This window comes from Lynx canadensis, chromosome B3 (genome assembly GCF_007474595.2).
Source record: "Lynx canadensis isolate LIC74 chromosome B3, mLynCan4.pri.v2, whole genome shotgun sequence".
NCBI classification, from domain to species: Eukaryota; Metazoa; Chordata; class Mammalia; order Carnivora; family Felidae; genus Lynx; species Lynx canadensis.
In genome coordinates this window covers 34,761,699-34,776,311 of record NC_044308.2, presented here as the reverse complement: position 1 = coordinate 34,776,311, position 14,613 = coordinate 34,761,699, and the positions used below count along the sequence as shown (strand labels likewise).

General features: G+C 38.8%; 1 pseudogene; it reads right to left on the bottom strand.

Annotated features, from left to right (window-relative positions):
- Positions 1 to 7,532: 7,532 nt before the first annotated feature.
- On the bottom strand, positions 7,533 to 9,002 carry LOC116738133 (annotated as a pseudogene).
- Between the last annotated feature and the right edge of the window lie 5,611 nt (positions 9,003 to 14,613).

Genomic DNA, 14,613 nt, shown 5'->3' with positions numbered 1-14,613 from the left:
GATTAAAATCAAGCTGTTACCATTTCAACATATTTTGGTGAGTCCATAGTCATATGCTATCAAGACAAGCCCCGTGATATCAAACAAAAGCATTCTAAAACATTTTTTAATTTTCTAAATTTTATTTATTTATGAGAGACAGAGACAGCATGAGTGGGGGAGGGGCAAAGACAGAGGGGGACACAGTATCCAAAGGAGGCTCCAGGCTCTGAGCTGCAACACAGAACCCAATGGGGGGCTCAAACTCACAAACCATGAGATCATGACCTGGGCCAAAGTCAGACGCTTAACAGACTGAGCCACCCAGGTGTCCCAATGCTCAAACAAAAGCATTCTCAAAAGAAACCGTTAAGTTTCTTAAGGAGCACTAATGTTTATTGTATATCATAACAAACACCCTTCTAAAGTCAGGGACTGCATTCATTTGAAATAAAGATATTCATCAAACTCAGAATGCAGCAAGCCCAACTTTGTATGGTAAATGTTAAAACACAACTGTTTCTAGAGAACAAATAGATCATTCTAATACAAGTAGTTATTTCGCTTTCTAGACCTAACAGGATGATAATGTTAAACTCTAAATCAGCATAAAGGAAGTCACTTGAAAGTTTTTTGACAGTGACTCCCTCATATTAACATCAATTGCAAATTCATAACTTTTGGAAATTATGAAATGTTTAAAAATTTTATGAAAGTAATGCATATGTAGTGTAGCAAAGTTATAATACATTTCAGTTTGTATGTTAAAATAAAAGGTATAATTCTACCATGAAGAAAGACCATTATCAAAAATGTTGTATACAAACCTCTAATCTCTTTTCTGTTAAAAGATCTAATCAAGATTGTTTTCTTTTTTTTTTTTAATTTTTAACATTTATTTATTTTTGAGAGACAGAGAGAGACAGAGTGCGAGCAGAGGAGGGGCAGAGAGAGAGGGAGGCACAGAATCTGAAGCAGGCTCCAGGCTCTGAGCTGTCAGCACAGAGCCCAACACGGGGCTCGAACCCACCAGTCGTGTGATCGTGACTTGAGCCCAAGTCAGACACTTAACCAACTGAGCCACCCAGACACCCCAAATCAAGATTGTTTTTAAACCTACATGAGTCCAACGGTTGCTTCATTTACTCAATATTTAGGATAGAAGGTCTCCTGAGAAGAAATGTATAGATGCAAATAAATAAGGAGACTTTAAAATATATGCAAATCCACATAAAATACTTACATTTAAGAGGTAGACTCAACAGAATACAGCTAAAATGACTGATGACAAGTTTTAACCTACAGGCAATTTTTTGTTTATTATTCTAAAGAGAAATACACAGGATGACAGCAAAATGTTCATGGGAAACTGCTTAAAACAAAGGAGTTAAAATATTTAACTATTTAATAAAAATATCTAACAGATCTTAATAATTTTGGTGCCATGGACCCCTTTAAGAATCTGGTGAAAGCAATGGATCCTGCTTTTAAAAATTATACACCAGCACATATTCAGAAAAATTTACATTTGTTTTCAGAAACTTCACCGATCTCCCTACAAATATGGAGTCCATGAACCCCAAAATAAAAAAAAATGCTTAACATATATAAAGAGAAGCAGCAAGAGAATTTTGTTTTTTATGCAAGGTTTATAAAACAAGTACTGAAAAACTGCCAGATGACTGGATAATGTAGTTGTTCAATAAAAATTTACTGAGCGTCTATGTATAAACGGATACAAATACTTCACTCAACTCTCAAATATGTATGATCATTTATGTATCATGCTACACGCTGGGTGTCAGGTAGACCATGGGGAGAAAAACAGACAGGAGGCCTGGTCTCAGGCAATTCAGAGAATAAAATCCAGTAGTCGCTTTCTTCTTGATCTCACACTATAAAAAGACAGATTTGTATGCAAACATGCATGTAATCATAATGCACTGTATTAATACCATAATAGTTGTGTGTGAGGTACAGCAGTAGTTCAAAAGAGAAAAATCAGAAAAGTTTTATAGAAAATAATAACGAAACCATCTACTGAAGGATGAGTAGAAAGTCACTACAATGAAAACAGCACCACAGGGGCACCTGGGTGGCTCAGTCAGCTAAGCGGCCAACTTTTGGCTTCCGCTCAGGTCATGATCTCGCAGTTCGTGGGTTCAGGCCCCCTGTCAGGCTCCCCACCAACAGCGCAAGACCTGCTGGGATTCTCTCTCTCTCTCTCTGTCTGTCTCTCTCTCTCTCTGCCCCTCCCCTGCTCATGCTCATTCTCTCTCCCTCTCAAAAATAATAAAACATGTTTATTAAAAAAAATAAAAATTAAACAAAACAGCACCACAAATTAGGAAAATATCAACACAACTTGGAGCCTCATAGTTTACAAAGTATGGTACTTCATAGTCATGATTGTCAATTGGAATCCATCCACCATGACTTACATACACACCTGTGACCCAAGTTTCCCTAAGCTCCAGGCCCACGTATTTAAATATCTTCCTAACAGCTCTTCTTCAGTTTCTTAAAAGCACCCCCATGTCCCAAACTAAAAACATGTTCTTCCTCCTGAAACCTGACCCCATTCCAAGTTATACGTACACAGCAAATGATGTGTCTAGTTGATCTATCTAGCCGTACAAAAGAGAAACCTAGAAATCAGTCTTGACACCTTCCTCTCTTTGGTCCTCCATCACCAAGTCCTGGTGGATTTCTCTCCCCCCATTATTGCTCAAATCCCACTGCTCATCTCCGTGTCCATCAACGTTACCCTACTTTAAGTTAGCAGCATCCCTCACCAGGATGACCACATTGAGCGATGAACAGTCCGGCCATATTCATTCCAACCCTTCCCTGTGTTCTCCACACTGTAGCCGGAATGGTTTTCCCAAAATGTAAACCTCGTCATACCACCACCACTATCGCTCCCTTCCGTATAACCTGTCCCGCCCACTTAAAATCCTTTGGTACCTTTCTATTCTCGTAGGATAAAGAGAAAATTCCTTAATGGAATCGACAAATCCCTGAACGGTGTTACCCCTACAACCTACTCGGCTTCATCACATGAAACATTAACACTGTTTCTCATGTTATATACGCAGATATTGAGTCACTAGGAGATTACGGAATTTTGTCCACTATAATTAGTTGCAGAATGAATGATCAGAGAATCCTATTATTATGACTTCTTGTCCGGAGCTTTCCACTAATTAAGCTATTTCCATTTCTCTAATCATCTGAAAATAAATCTTTGATGTAAAAATATGTAAGTGTGCTTTTAAAATTTAAATATAAGCTTAGATATCCTTTATAGTAAAAAAGGATGAAAGCTTCCACATTTGGATACTAACTTTTACAAAGCACCAACCACAGGTCATGCATGGCACCGGGGACACAGCAGTGAATAAACTACTTGAAGTCTCTCTTTTTTAAAAAAACCACTTTACTGAAGCATGACTGACATATAAAAAGCTGTATATATTTAATGCATAAACTCAATGGGTTTGAGGAAAGTATACACCCATTAAACCATCACCACCATCAAGGCCATAAACTATCAGAGTGCCTCTAATGGAATTTAATGTTCTAATGGGATAAGATAAACAATGAAGGAAAACAAGAAAGTGTCAGGTGAGAATGGGAAAGGAGATGTTGACGGAATGCTGGGGATAGATTCAAGGAGACAGACTGGGTAACCTCAAAGTTCTGGGAAGGTGATACTGATGATGGGATCTGGATGAAAAGGAACAGCCAGCCTGTGAGAATTTCTGTTTCAGATGGAGGGGGCAACTACTGAAAGGAGCTTAGCATGTTTGAAAGAAGTATAGTTGACATACGATGAGTAAGAAGGATCACAGAATGAGATGAGAGTACAGGGGAAGGCAGGTACCACCAGTTTCAAACGTGGGATTCCCCAGCTGTGTCATAAACATCTTTCGAAAGTGATTTCTTCAAAGACTACAGCAATTCTTTTTCATAGGGTTCTTTTGGCCACCTTAGGATCAAGTCTAAAAACATAAATTAAATAAATCATCCTAACGTACTATTTTTTTCACTTCAAGAATTTATCTTTAAAATAACCAGCTGAGGGGCGCCTGGGTGGCGCAGTCGGTTAAGCGTCCGACTTCAGCCAGGTCACGATCTCGCGGTCCGGGAGTTCGAGCCCCGCGTCAGGCTCTGGGCTGATGGCTCGGAGCCTGGAGCCTGTTTCCGATTCTGTGTCTCCTCTCTCTCTGCCCCTCCCCGTTCATGCTCTGTCTCTCTCTGTCCCAAAAATAAAATAAACGTTGAAAAAAAAAATTTTAAAATAACCAGCTGCATCTCAACTTGCCTTGAAATGTAAGATTCGCCAATTATATTAATATAATAGATATTATAATCTACCCCACCCACATCAGACCTAGAAACCTGAACCTTTACAATGAACTACACTAAAAAAAAATCCACCATAGAAGAAAGACAGCACCCCCCAAAATAGGATTTCATAATCATATTCATAAGATAAGACTCTTCAAATAAAAAGAACACAGAGGCAACTAAATAAAGCCTTCTCCAAGGGGGTTAAAATCCTAAATAAAAACTAAACAACATGTACATTTGGGCAAAACGCCCTGAATGTCTGACTGAAACGAAGCACAGGTACTGATAAGACTCTACAATTGCCCACATTCCCCAATAACTAAATCCAAGACAAGCTCCGACACAACTGAAAACTGAGCTAGTGGCAGAAAGCAAGGCTCATGGAGCATAAACATTCCTTGCAGATTAGGCTGCACAATTAAGAACTGTTCTACAGTTCATTGGATTGATGATAATTAGAAATATTTCCCCCATTCCATGTAGTCAAAAGGTTATTTATTCCCCCCTCTTACATAACAGCAAATTAGAGCTTACATAATCGAAAAGGCAAAGAAGAATGCTAAAATAAACCAGAAAAACAAGAGCTGTACATCCTGTTTCTTTCTCCCTGACCCCCGACTCTCTTCCCTTTTTCATTTTGCCTTACCCTTATTTAATTATGCCCCGTCCACTTCCCTTTACCTCTCGACCCTTCCACTGTACGATCTGAAAGTATGTAGTTATGGCTCAATGAAACAAATAGAGGAAAGGGAAAGTTATATGCCATCGATTATTTTCCTGACCAAGACAGTAACAAGCTAAATCCTTCTTTAATGGAATTTCACTCCATAAAAATAACATGGACAAAAAAGATAACAAGAATAATTATTATTATTACTATTTCAATAATAAATCTAGCATCTTCAGGACTGACAGTGGCTATGAAATCTGAAAAAAAAAAAAAAGAAAAAGAATGAAAGAAGTGGAGTCAGAAAGACTCCGAAAGCACTGCTTTGCAGATAAGATTTCCTAACTACCTGCTTTGAGTCTATTGTAGTCAGTTGTATAAATACCCCTCCATATCACAGGTGTTCCTTAACAAATTCCTGTAACTAGTTCCTGTAACAAATGTTCCTTTATTAAAACTGGCTAGGCACCCAAAAGAGTTTATGAAAAATACAGATAGGAAACCACCTCTCCAATTTTAATAGGCATTATTTGTTTTGTAGTATCACTTATTTCACCTTTCCTCACTAGAAGAAGCTTTAAATTCCAAAGTAACTACATAAATGGATCTTTAACACATTTATAGTTAAATGTAACTATAAACATTACATTATGATATTACAATGTTTATCATACAAGAATAGAGCTCCTAGGCTATAGAAGGAAGATTTAAGATAGTAAGCAACTGGTTATTCGGGAAGAATAAACTTTGTCCCTAGAAAATTTTATAGAAAAATGTATTCAAATGAGTTCTTTGAAAGCCTACAAGCCACGAGTGAAATTGTTTATATATGAAGGTTAAAAACTGAGGAAGGTCTATATGCCTCCTACCCCACCCTACACACACCAATGACCACAGAAGTACTTCTGATAAGTTTTAACAAACATTTTTGCCAGTCTGATATATATTTATATCTCAAAATGGGACAGATTTAGGAAGCATTCTATGTTTATTCCTAACAAAGTAAAGAGCAAAACATATACTTACAGAAAAGCCTCTGATGGGGTTTGACCACAATGAAAAATAAGATATTTTTGTTCCTTTGGTTTTCTATTTTTACTTGGCTTTGCAAGGAAACATCAGCCAAACAAAAATATGTTTGCTAGAGCGCAAAAGACTTTTCTAGAATTAAACTGATACAAACCTTATACTACTGGCCAGTATTGTTTAAATTTTAAATGGGAAATATAAACACACAGAGGGTTACAGGAATACGTATGTTTTTGTAAACACATTAGAAGGTAATTGCTTTTCTTTTTATTTATTGAATGAATCCCATAGTTCTACACAAAAGTATAACTCTTCCTATGCTGGTATTTTACATAGGATATCCTTCGAGTCTTAATATATGTCTCCCATATTTAAAAAAAAAACATAGCCAAAGTAATAATGAGAAAGAATAAATACTCTCATGATATTTAGGTCTATAATAAAAAGCACACATATTTAACATAAAGATTCAATTTCTTTTTTTAAATTTTTTTTTAAATTAAAAAAAATTTTTTTAACGTTTATTTATTTTTAAGACAGAGAGAGACAGAGCATGAACGGGGGAGGGTCAGAGAGAGGAGACACAGAATCTGAAACAGGCCCCAGGCTCTGAGCTGCCAGCACAGAGCCCAAGGCGGGGCTCGAACTCACAGACCGCGAGATCATGACCTGAGCCGAAGTCGGCCGCTTAACCCACTGAGCCACCCAGGCGCCCCTAAAGATTCAATTTCAAAACTGTTTCAGAAAATCTTCCAAGTGCTCTCTATATAGGTAATTGTTAAACTTTAAAGAACTCTTCAGGTCAATATTGCTATTTCTACTTTCCAAATGGGGCATACAGAAACTTAAGCAATTTATAGTCGTGGTGGATTGTGCAGTCACTATTAATTTCTTTCATTCCTATAAGCCCATCCGTTTGCCATGTGACTTTGCCACGGTTCCCATCAAGAGATGGCATTTATTTCTTCATCCCTTGAATCTGAGCTAGACTTGTAACTTATTTTGACAAACAGAATGTGGCTTGTGAGACTTCTGAATCTAGGTCTCAAGAGACCTGGTCCTGCCATACTGCGGGCAGAATGAACAAGCTGGCCTCCTGGCGCCCCAGAGATCTCGGGACAGAAAGATCCCGATTGCCCAATCATGCCAGGTAGCCATGCTGGCTAGCATAATATGCCAGACATTATCAGTGTGGCCATCTCCAACCAACCAATCCCTAGAGGAGCTTCTAGATGACAGCAGCCACATGACTAAGACCAGCAGAACAACCATGCAACAGAGCCCAGCTCAAACTGTTGACCCATGAGGTCAGCAGCAAATAAATAGCTGTTGTTTTAAGCCACTAAATTTAAACCCAGGACTGTCTGAACCCAGGGCCTAGACTCTCTTCACTAACTAAAGCTGCCATCTACTCTTTGGTTTGTAAAAAAAATACATCTTATAGTCGAATTCAATTTTATGAATATTATACAAAAGCAATCAAATGAGAATTAAAATAATAGCTGGCAGAATGGTTCAAATGGCCTCTACTTCTTGGGCATCTATTGTGCTTGTATGTGTAAGTTTAGTTGTTAATATTAGTGAAATAATGTAAAGAACTAGGGAACTGATCAGAAATACAATTATTAGTGTGTGGTCACGGAAGTGTAGGAGCTCCTCTATAATAGGAGACGTAGCATCTTGAAAACCTAGCTGGAAAGGATATGCCATACAAGTATAAAGCATTTAAACCTATAATTTAACTTTGACAAAGTTATGTAATTTTTTACTAATACTTCTTTATCAAGAAAGACATAGTGGTTATGGTATTGGCTTGAAACGAGTTTTTAAGAGGGTTCGATTCCTTCCTTTCTTATTTTAGGGATACGTAAGTTGGCTCCTCAAATGTATGGTATGGAGGAGGGCATTCATGTAGTCACTTCGAGATTAGTTGTAGTTCACTCGACTATAGCTACTTCTCGTTTGGATGCAAAGGCTTCTCAGACTGTGAAGCCCATTAACATAACTACTGTTAATGAGATAAAACAGCCTATTGAGGAAATTGTGTTTCAAGTTGTATGTGCATCTGGGTAATCAGAATAACGTTGAGAATAACGTTGAGGCATTCATTCCAGATAAACCTAGGAAGTGCTGAGGGACAAATGTTATGTTGACGCCCACGAACATAATTGTGAAGTGAATTTTTGCCCAAGTATTATCGAGAGTATGCCCTGAGAATAGGGGGAATCAATGGACGAAGCCTCCTATAATAGCGAATACTGCCCCTATTGACAAGACATAGTGGAAGTGGGCTACCACGTAGTACGTATCGTGGAGGACAATGTCTAATGAAGAGTTTGCTAGTACAATGCCCGTTAGACCCCCTGCGGTAAATAAGAAAACAAAGCCCAAGGCTCACAGTATGGCAGGGGATCACTTAATATTTCCTCCATGAAGGGTAGCAAGTCAACTAAATACTTTTACCCCAGTAGGAATGGCGAGAATTATAGTGGCTGATGTAAAATATGCTCGTGTGTCGACGTCCCTTCCCACAGTAAACATATGGTGGGCTCATACAATAAAGCCCAGAAAGCCAATGGATATTATTGCCCAGACTATTCCCATACAGCCAAAGGGCTCCTTTTTACCCGAATAGTAAGTGACGATATGTGAGATTATTCCGAATCCCGGTAAAATAGAATATAAACTTCTGGGTGGCCAAAGAATCAGAATAAGTGTTGATATAAAAGAGGATCTCCTCCTCCGGCAGGATCGAAAAATGTAGTATTTAGATTTTGATCTGTCAGTAGCATAGTAATCCCTGCTGCTAGAACTGGTAGTGATAGGAGCAGTAGGACAGCAGTAATTAGAACTGATCAGACAAATAGGGGTGTTTGATATTGAGATAGGGCAGGAGGTTTTATGTTAATAATACTGGTGATGAAATTAATGGCGCCCAAGATTGAAGAGACACCTACAAGATGTAGGGAAAAGATAGATCTACGGATGCTCCCGCGTGGGCTAAATTACCAGCTAGAGGGGGGTATACGGTCCATCCAGTCCCCGCCCCAGCTTCTACCATAGAGGAAGTGAGTAAAAGTAGGAAGGATGGAGGCAGAAGTCAGAAATTTATATTATTTATCCAAGGGAATGCCATGTCGGGTGTCCCAATTATTAATGGTACCAATCAGTTTCTGAATCCTCCAGTCATAATGGGTATCACCATAAAGAGAATTATTTACAAAGGCATGGGCAGTGACAACCACATTATAAATCTGGTCATCTCCTAATAATGTACCAGGTTGGCCAAGCTCGGCTCGGATTAGGAGACAGAGGGCAGTCCCTACCATACCGGCTCAGACACCGAGTAGAAAGTAAAGAGTGCCAATAGCCTTATGATTAGTTGAAAATAAAAAAGGGGATGAGTAGGCACACTAATATCACCTTTTTACCATCTTAAAAGAAAATAGGTACATTGAAATCTGTAATTATAATAGTATGAAAATGATAAAATTTTGTGGAAGAAGTACTTTCTATTCCCAAAGATGCACAAGTATTCATTTTAAACAACCAGCAGTCATATGCATTTCATCAGCAAAACCTGAACTCTATTAAGCGATCTAAAAGAAAATCTGAATGGCTATGCAATAAAAATTAGTAAGGCGTTAATTTTTATAAATCTAATAAAATTTAAATAATTTTTAATAATATTGCTACTGTAGTGTTTAATGAGCATACATTCATCCTCAGATGAAGACGCTGCAGTAGGAGTAAACCATGACAAAGCAAAAATCACAAGCTTCTTTTCCATGTATTCTTTAAGGGTTGGTTGGCAAACATTTTCTGTGTAAACCAGATGGTAAACACTTTAGGATTTGCAGGCCATGCATTCTCTGTTGTAACTATTCAACTTTGCCCTTATGGAATGAAAATAGCCATAGACAATATATAAAGAATAACCATGGCCATGTTCCAATAAAACTTTATTTATAAAAACAGGCAGTAGGCCACAGTTTGCCAAACCCCGTTTTAGGTGCTCAGTTATCTTCGGCCAAAATATACGGCGTTTATTAGCTATGATCAAGCTAATTTGTTGGTGCTCTACCATGAGACCTATGAGAGAATACTCTCTGTGTTCATATTCTCCTATCTGCAAAATAGCACTAACGTGTATATGAAGGGCAATTCTTTATCACCTTGGCTCAGCTATGGTGCCCAGTTGTTTTGACAAACATGAATCCAGATGTTACCAGGAAGGACTCTGTAGATGTGACTGACATCTAAAGTATGTTGACTTGAGGTAAAGAGAGTACCCTTAATATTGTGGATAGGCCTCATCTAATCATTTTAAGACCCTAAGAGCAAAAACTGAAGATTCCCTGACAAGAAGCAATTCTGTCTCATGACTATAACACAGAAATCCTGCCTGAGCTCCTAGCCTGTGAGCCTGCCTTATACATTTCAGATTTTCTAGCCCCCACAATTATATAAGCCAATTCCTTAAAGTAAATTAATTTATCTCTCTCATAGTTATAGATATCTATATATTTCCTATTATCTCTAGTTCTCTGGAGAGTCCATACAGTATAGTACAGTAAGGTAATATGCCATTAAGTTTAAAATACACACACATACACACACACACACCACACACACACACACTATTCTGATTTTTCATGCATCATCCAAAACTACATGAGAGAGTTATGGTAGACTGTATTATTTGAGACTATCCATTCCCCTGCTTCCTTGCAAGATTATTATACACACACACACATGTTTAGGTATCTCTCTGTATGTCGATGTGTGACCTGTGTATCATCTCATAGGGAAAGAACAGCCATCCCTAGGTCACTGATTTGGGGATCACCCATGAGATATGATTTGGCCAACAGAACATGAACAGACGGGATATACATCGCATCTAAGCAAAACCCTGAAGCAGCCGTCCAAGTTTGCGCCAGTCTTGGCTTCAGTCAAGAGACTATCATATCTCATATAAGGGCTTTTCCTTTAGCCTTGGGTCTGGAGGGGAGCCACAGGCTGTTTCGACAGAGCTGACCCATAGTCTATAACATACGGTAGGAAATATAAGTTTGTTATTTTGAGAAGCCACTGCAATTTGAAGGTAATTACTACCATAAAGCTGAACACTGCAGAAACTGGTACCAGAGGCAGGTGCTACACCTTAACAACCACTGTCACAAACAATAATAAAAGTATGTGATGTAGGCTTTAAAGCTGGGTGATGGAGAGCCAGGAAATGGTTAGTGGAGGTTGGAAAGACAGCCAACCACATAATGTAGCAGTAAATAAAATTGTTGACATGTGAAAAATGAGATAACTTGGTTGAAAGGACTGGACTTGCTAATGATGTCCAAAGTGAGAGGGGGGACAGTCTAGTGGGACTGAGCCCTTAACCTGTGGGGTCTGAGCTAAGTCTAGGTAGTCAGTGTCAGGATTAAGTTAAACCGTAGGACACCCAGTTGGTTCTCACAGAGAATCAGGGAACAGCCTGGTATGGAAACACACACACGCACACACACACACACACACACACACACACTTGGGAGTACAAAAGAAGCATTCAGCGGACAGTGAGTAAAGGAAACAAGTGTTTTCCTTTCACCCAGCAAATCCTTTCAATGAAACAAAATGGCTCGGAGGGGGACTCCCCACAGGAAGAGCCTAAGGATGTGGTCCCATTGAAGCCCAATAAGCTCAAGGTAACTGAACTGAAGTTTAGAGAAAAATGCGTCTGCCAAAGGAGCGAGGATATGATTGTCGGCAGCTGGATCTGACTCAAATAGATAAAAAGACAAAAAAACAACTTCCAAAACAGCCCCCAGCCTGAGTTTAGGGTCTGTGACTCCTACATCATATTTAATGGGCCCCAGGTTTCTACAGGCAAGAAGCAGACCAGTAAAGCTGTTTAACCCTTACCTCACTCCCTCGCCAACAAGGGCATCCCCTCCAATACTCTGTTCAAATATGGACACAGATGATATATTAAAAGAAACACCTCACAAAGGGCACAACCAAGAGCCATGGAAAACAATGGACTAGGGAGCTACCCACAGGAACATAACCAGGGCCAAATCAAGGAACATCCTCCAGTGCCAAGAAAAGGAGCCCTCGTTACATTCACCCAAAAATCCAATTGATACAGTACAATACAATTAACTGCCAGGGACCAGAGACTGCTGGGTGCCTCCATTATTCCTACGTCTTAACAGGAATGTTCACTGTGGATATCCTATCCCTGTCCCATCACTGTATGGTGGGGGTTGGGGGGGGTGGAGAGGGGGTGGAGGGTTGAAGAGAGCTGGTCTCCGGATCAAGAAAATCTACACACATAAAAGACGTACAAATTCTAAGAGGTTCTAGACTATAAACCTAATGCAATTGAAAGAAGTTCTTGAGGTATTTTCCTTGATGAAGGGATAAATGTATTTTGTAACCAGAAGGGAACACAGTTGGCATTTGTGATGAAGAGGACAAATTGTGGTAGATTACATCACTGTTCACCATTTATCATCCCCATCCTTGGAAGAGGCTTACACATCCCTGCCCGGTTTATAACTCGCCTATACCTACAGCGTGAAGAGTATCTGTCCCTGCGCCTCACTACTCGGAGCGCAGCCATGCGGCACGCTGTGGCGGTCATGACACACGGCACAGCTGAGCAGAAGCTTTAAGGGGTATCACAAGTTTCAGCCAGCCCTCTGAGTTCTGGCTACCATGCAGCAAATGGCAGGTCCAGAGAGAGGCTGCTCCTTCAGTCTGGGTCTTAGAATGAAAGCATGTGGAGCAGAACCACTCTCCACAGGCAGCTCCAAGGCTACATGTAATGTAATGTTGTTAGAAACCACCAAGACTTGTGGGTTGTTTCTGCCGCAAAGTTGCTTAATACAGAACATGAACGAAACAAAGGGTTAAAGGGGAAAGAATTGTGTGATGCATAGCTATATTTTGGTAGCTAAATATAGTGTGAGATGCCTATGATTGTAGGTAAGTGTAGTTCACGATGGATCTGTGTGCCTATAGCGGCTATTGGCATGGGCAAATACGGATTCGATAAAGGACAAATCAGTTCAGTTGTTGGAAGCGAGCTTGTGGCAAAAACAAAACTAAGGTTGCAAACCTGATAAATTAATGTTTACTGTAATAATAAACACTTTGCAAATGCTTCTGATAGTCCTCAACTATGACCAAAGAAGACTTATTACCATCTTCATTCCCCATATAAAGCAAAAGAAACTTAGACAGGTTCAGTAACTTGCCAACATGTAGTAACTACTAAGTGGCAGAGTTAAAAGTCAAACTCCAGGGGACCCTGGGTGGCTCAGTCGATTAAGTGTCCGACTCTTGTTTTTGGCTCAGATCATGATCTCATGGTTCACGGGATCAGGCCCCGCACTGGGTTCCGTGATGGTAGCATAGAGCCTGCTTAGGATTCTCTCTCTCCCCACCCTTCCCTGCTCACACGTGTGCATGTACTAACGACCCCCCCACCACACACACACAATAAATAAACCTTTTAAAATATTAAAAATTAAAGTCAAATTCCTAGACTATCTAATTCTAAACTTCAGTTAAAGGTACAGGTTATTAAAAATCATTTCACTGAAGTGAGAACTTGATTTTATACTATTTACCAATTCTATAAGATAGATGGAGGAGAAAGCTGATACCATGAATACCATGAACTCAGTTCTGAGTCTGAATCCTATTAAATATATTATTCATAATGAATTTTTTCTTTTATATTCTACAATATTCTTATTAATGGGACAACCAAGAATCTAAAACATTTTTTATTTCTACTTGATACACTTTCTTAAATTTAGGCTGTAGTAGTTCAGAATTTTGAAGACTCAGATAGGTGATGGCCTAAATTTACCTTGTCAATATAAAAAAGATACCCCAAGTAAACTAATAATGCATTAAAATGATGGGTGATTCATTTTAGTCTCAAAAAACATTTTAAACGCTTTATAAACCATTGATAGCCCTTCTGCTGCTCACATAAACTACAAATAAGAGTTACGTTTTACTGCATAATACATGTTCATGGCAGAAAAATTCTATAAGACTAATATGTTCCCAAAAAAAAGGTGGAAAAGAAAAAAACCTAGCAAAACCACTGCTGAGAGATAACAATAATGTTATATTTTATGTCTTTCCGGACTTCTTTTCAATACCTAGATACACATTTACCTTTAAATCAAAATGAGACCACACCATATACATATTTAATCTAAACAATTATTCTTAATATGAGTTCAATAGAATTGCTCATGAATACTCCTAACTTGGAGAATTCCAAAACTTATTACAATATCAATCTTCCTGGCTCCCTCTGCTGGCAACAAAGAGAAGCTCTTTTTTATTCAATGAAGTTTGAAAAATCAAACTCAAAAAAGCATTAATTTATCATTATTAAAAACATCCTTAATAGCCTGTCTGAAGGTACAGTTTGGTCAGAAAGTGCACACTGGACAATCTTTGGGTGAAGTCCTATTATCCCACAGGGATTTAGCATCAGAAAACCCTGGGCTGAGTTTCCAGCTCAATCACTCATTTGCTAATGAGCTTGGTCA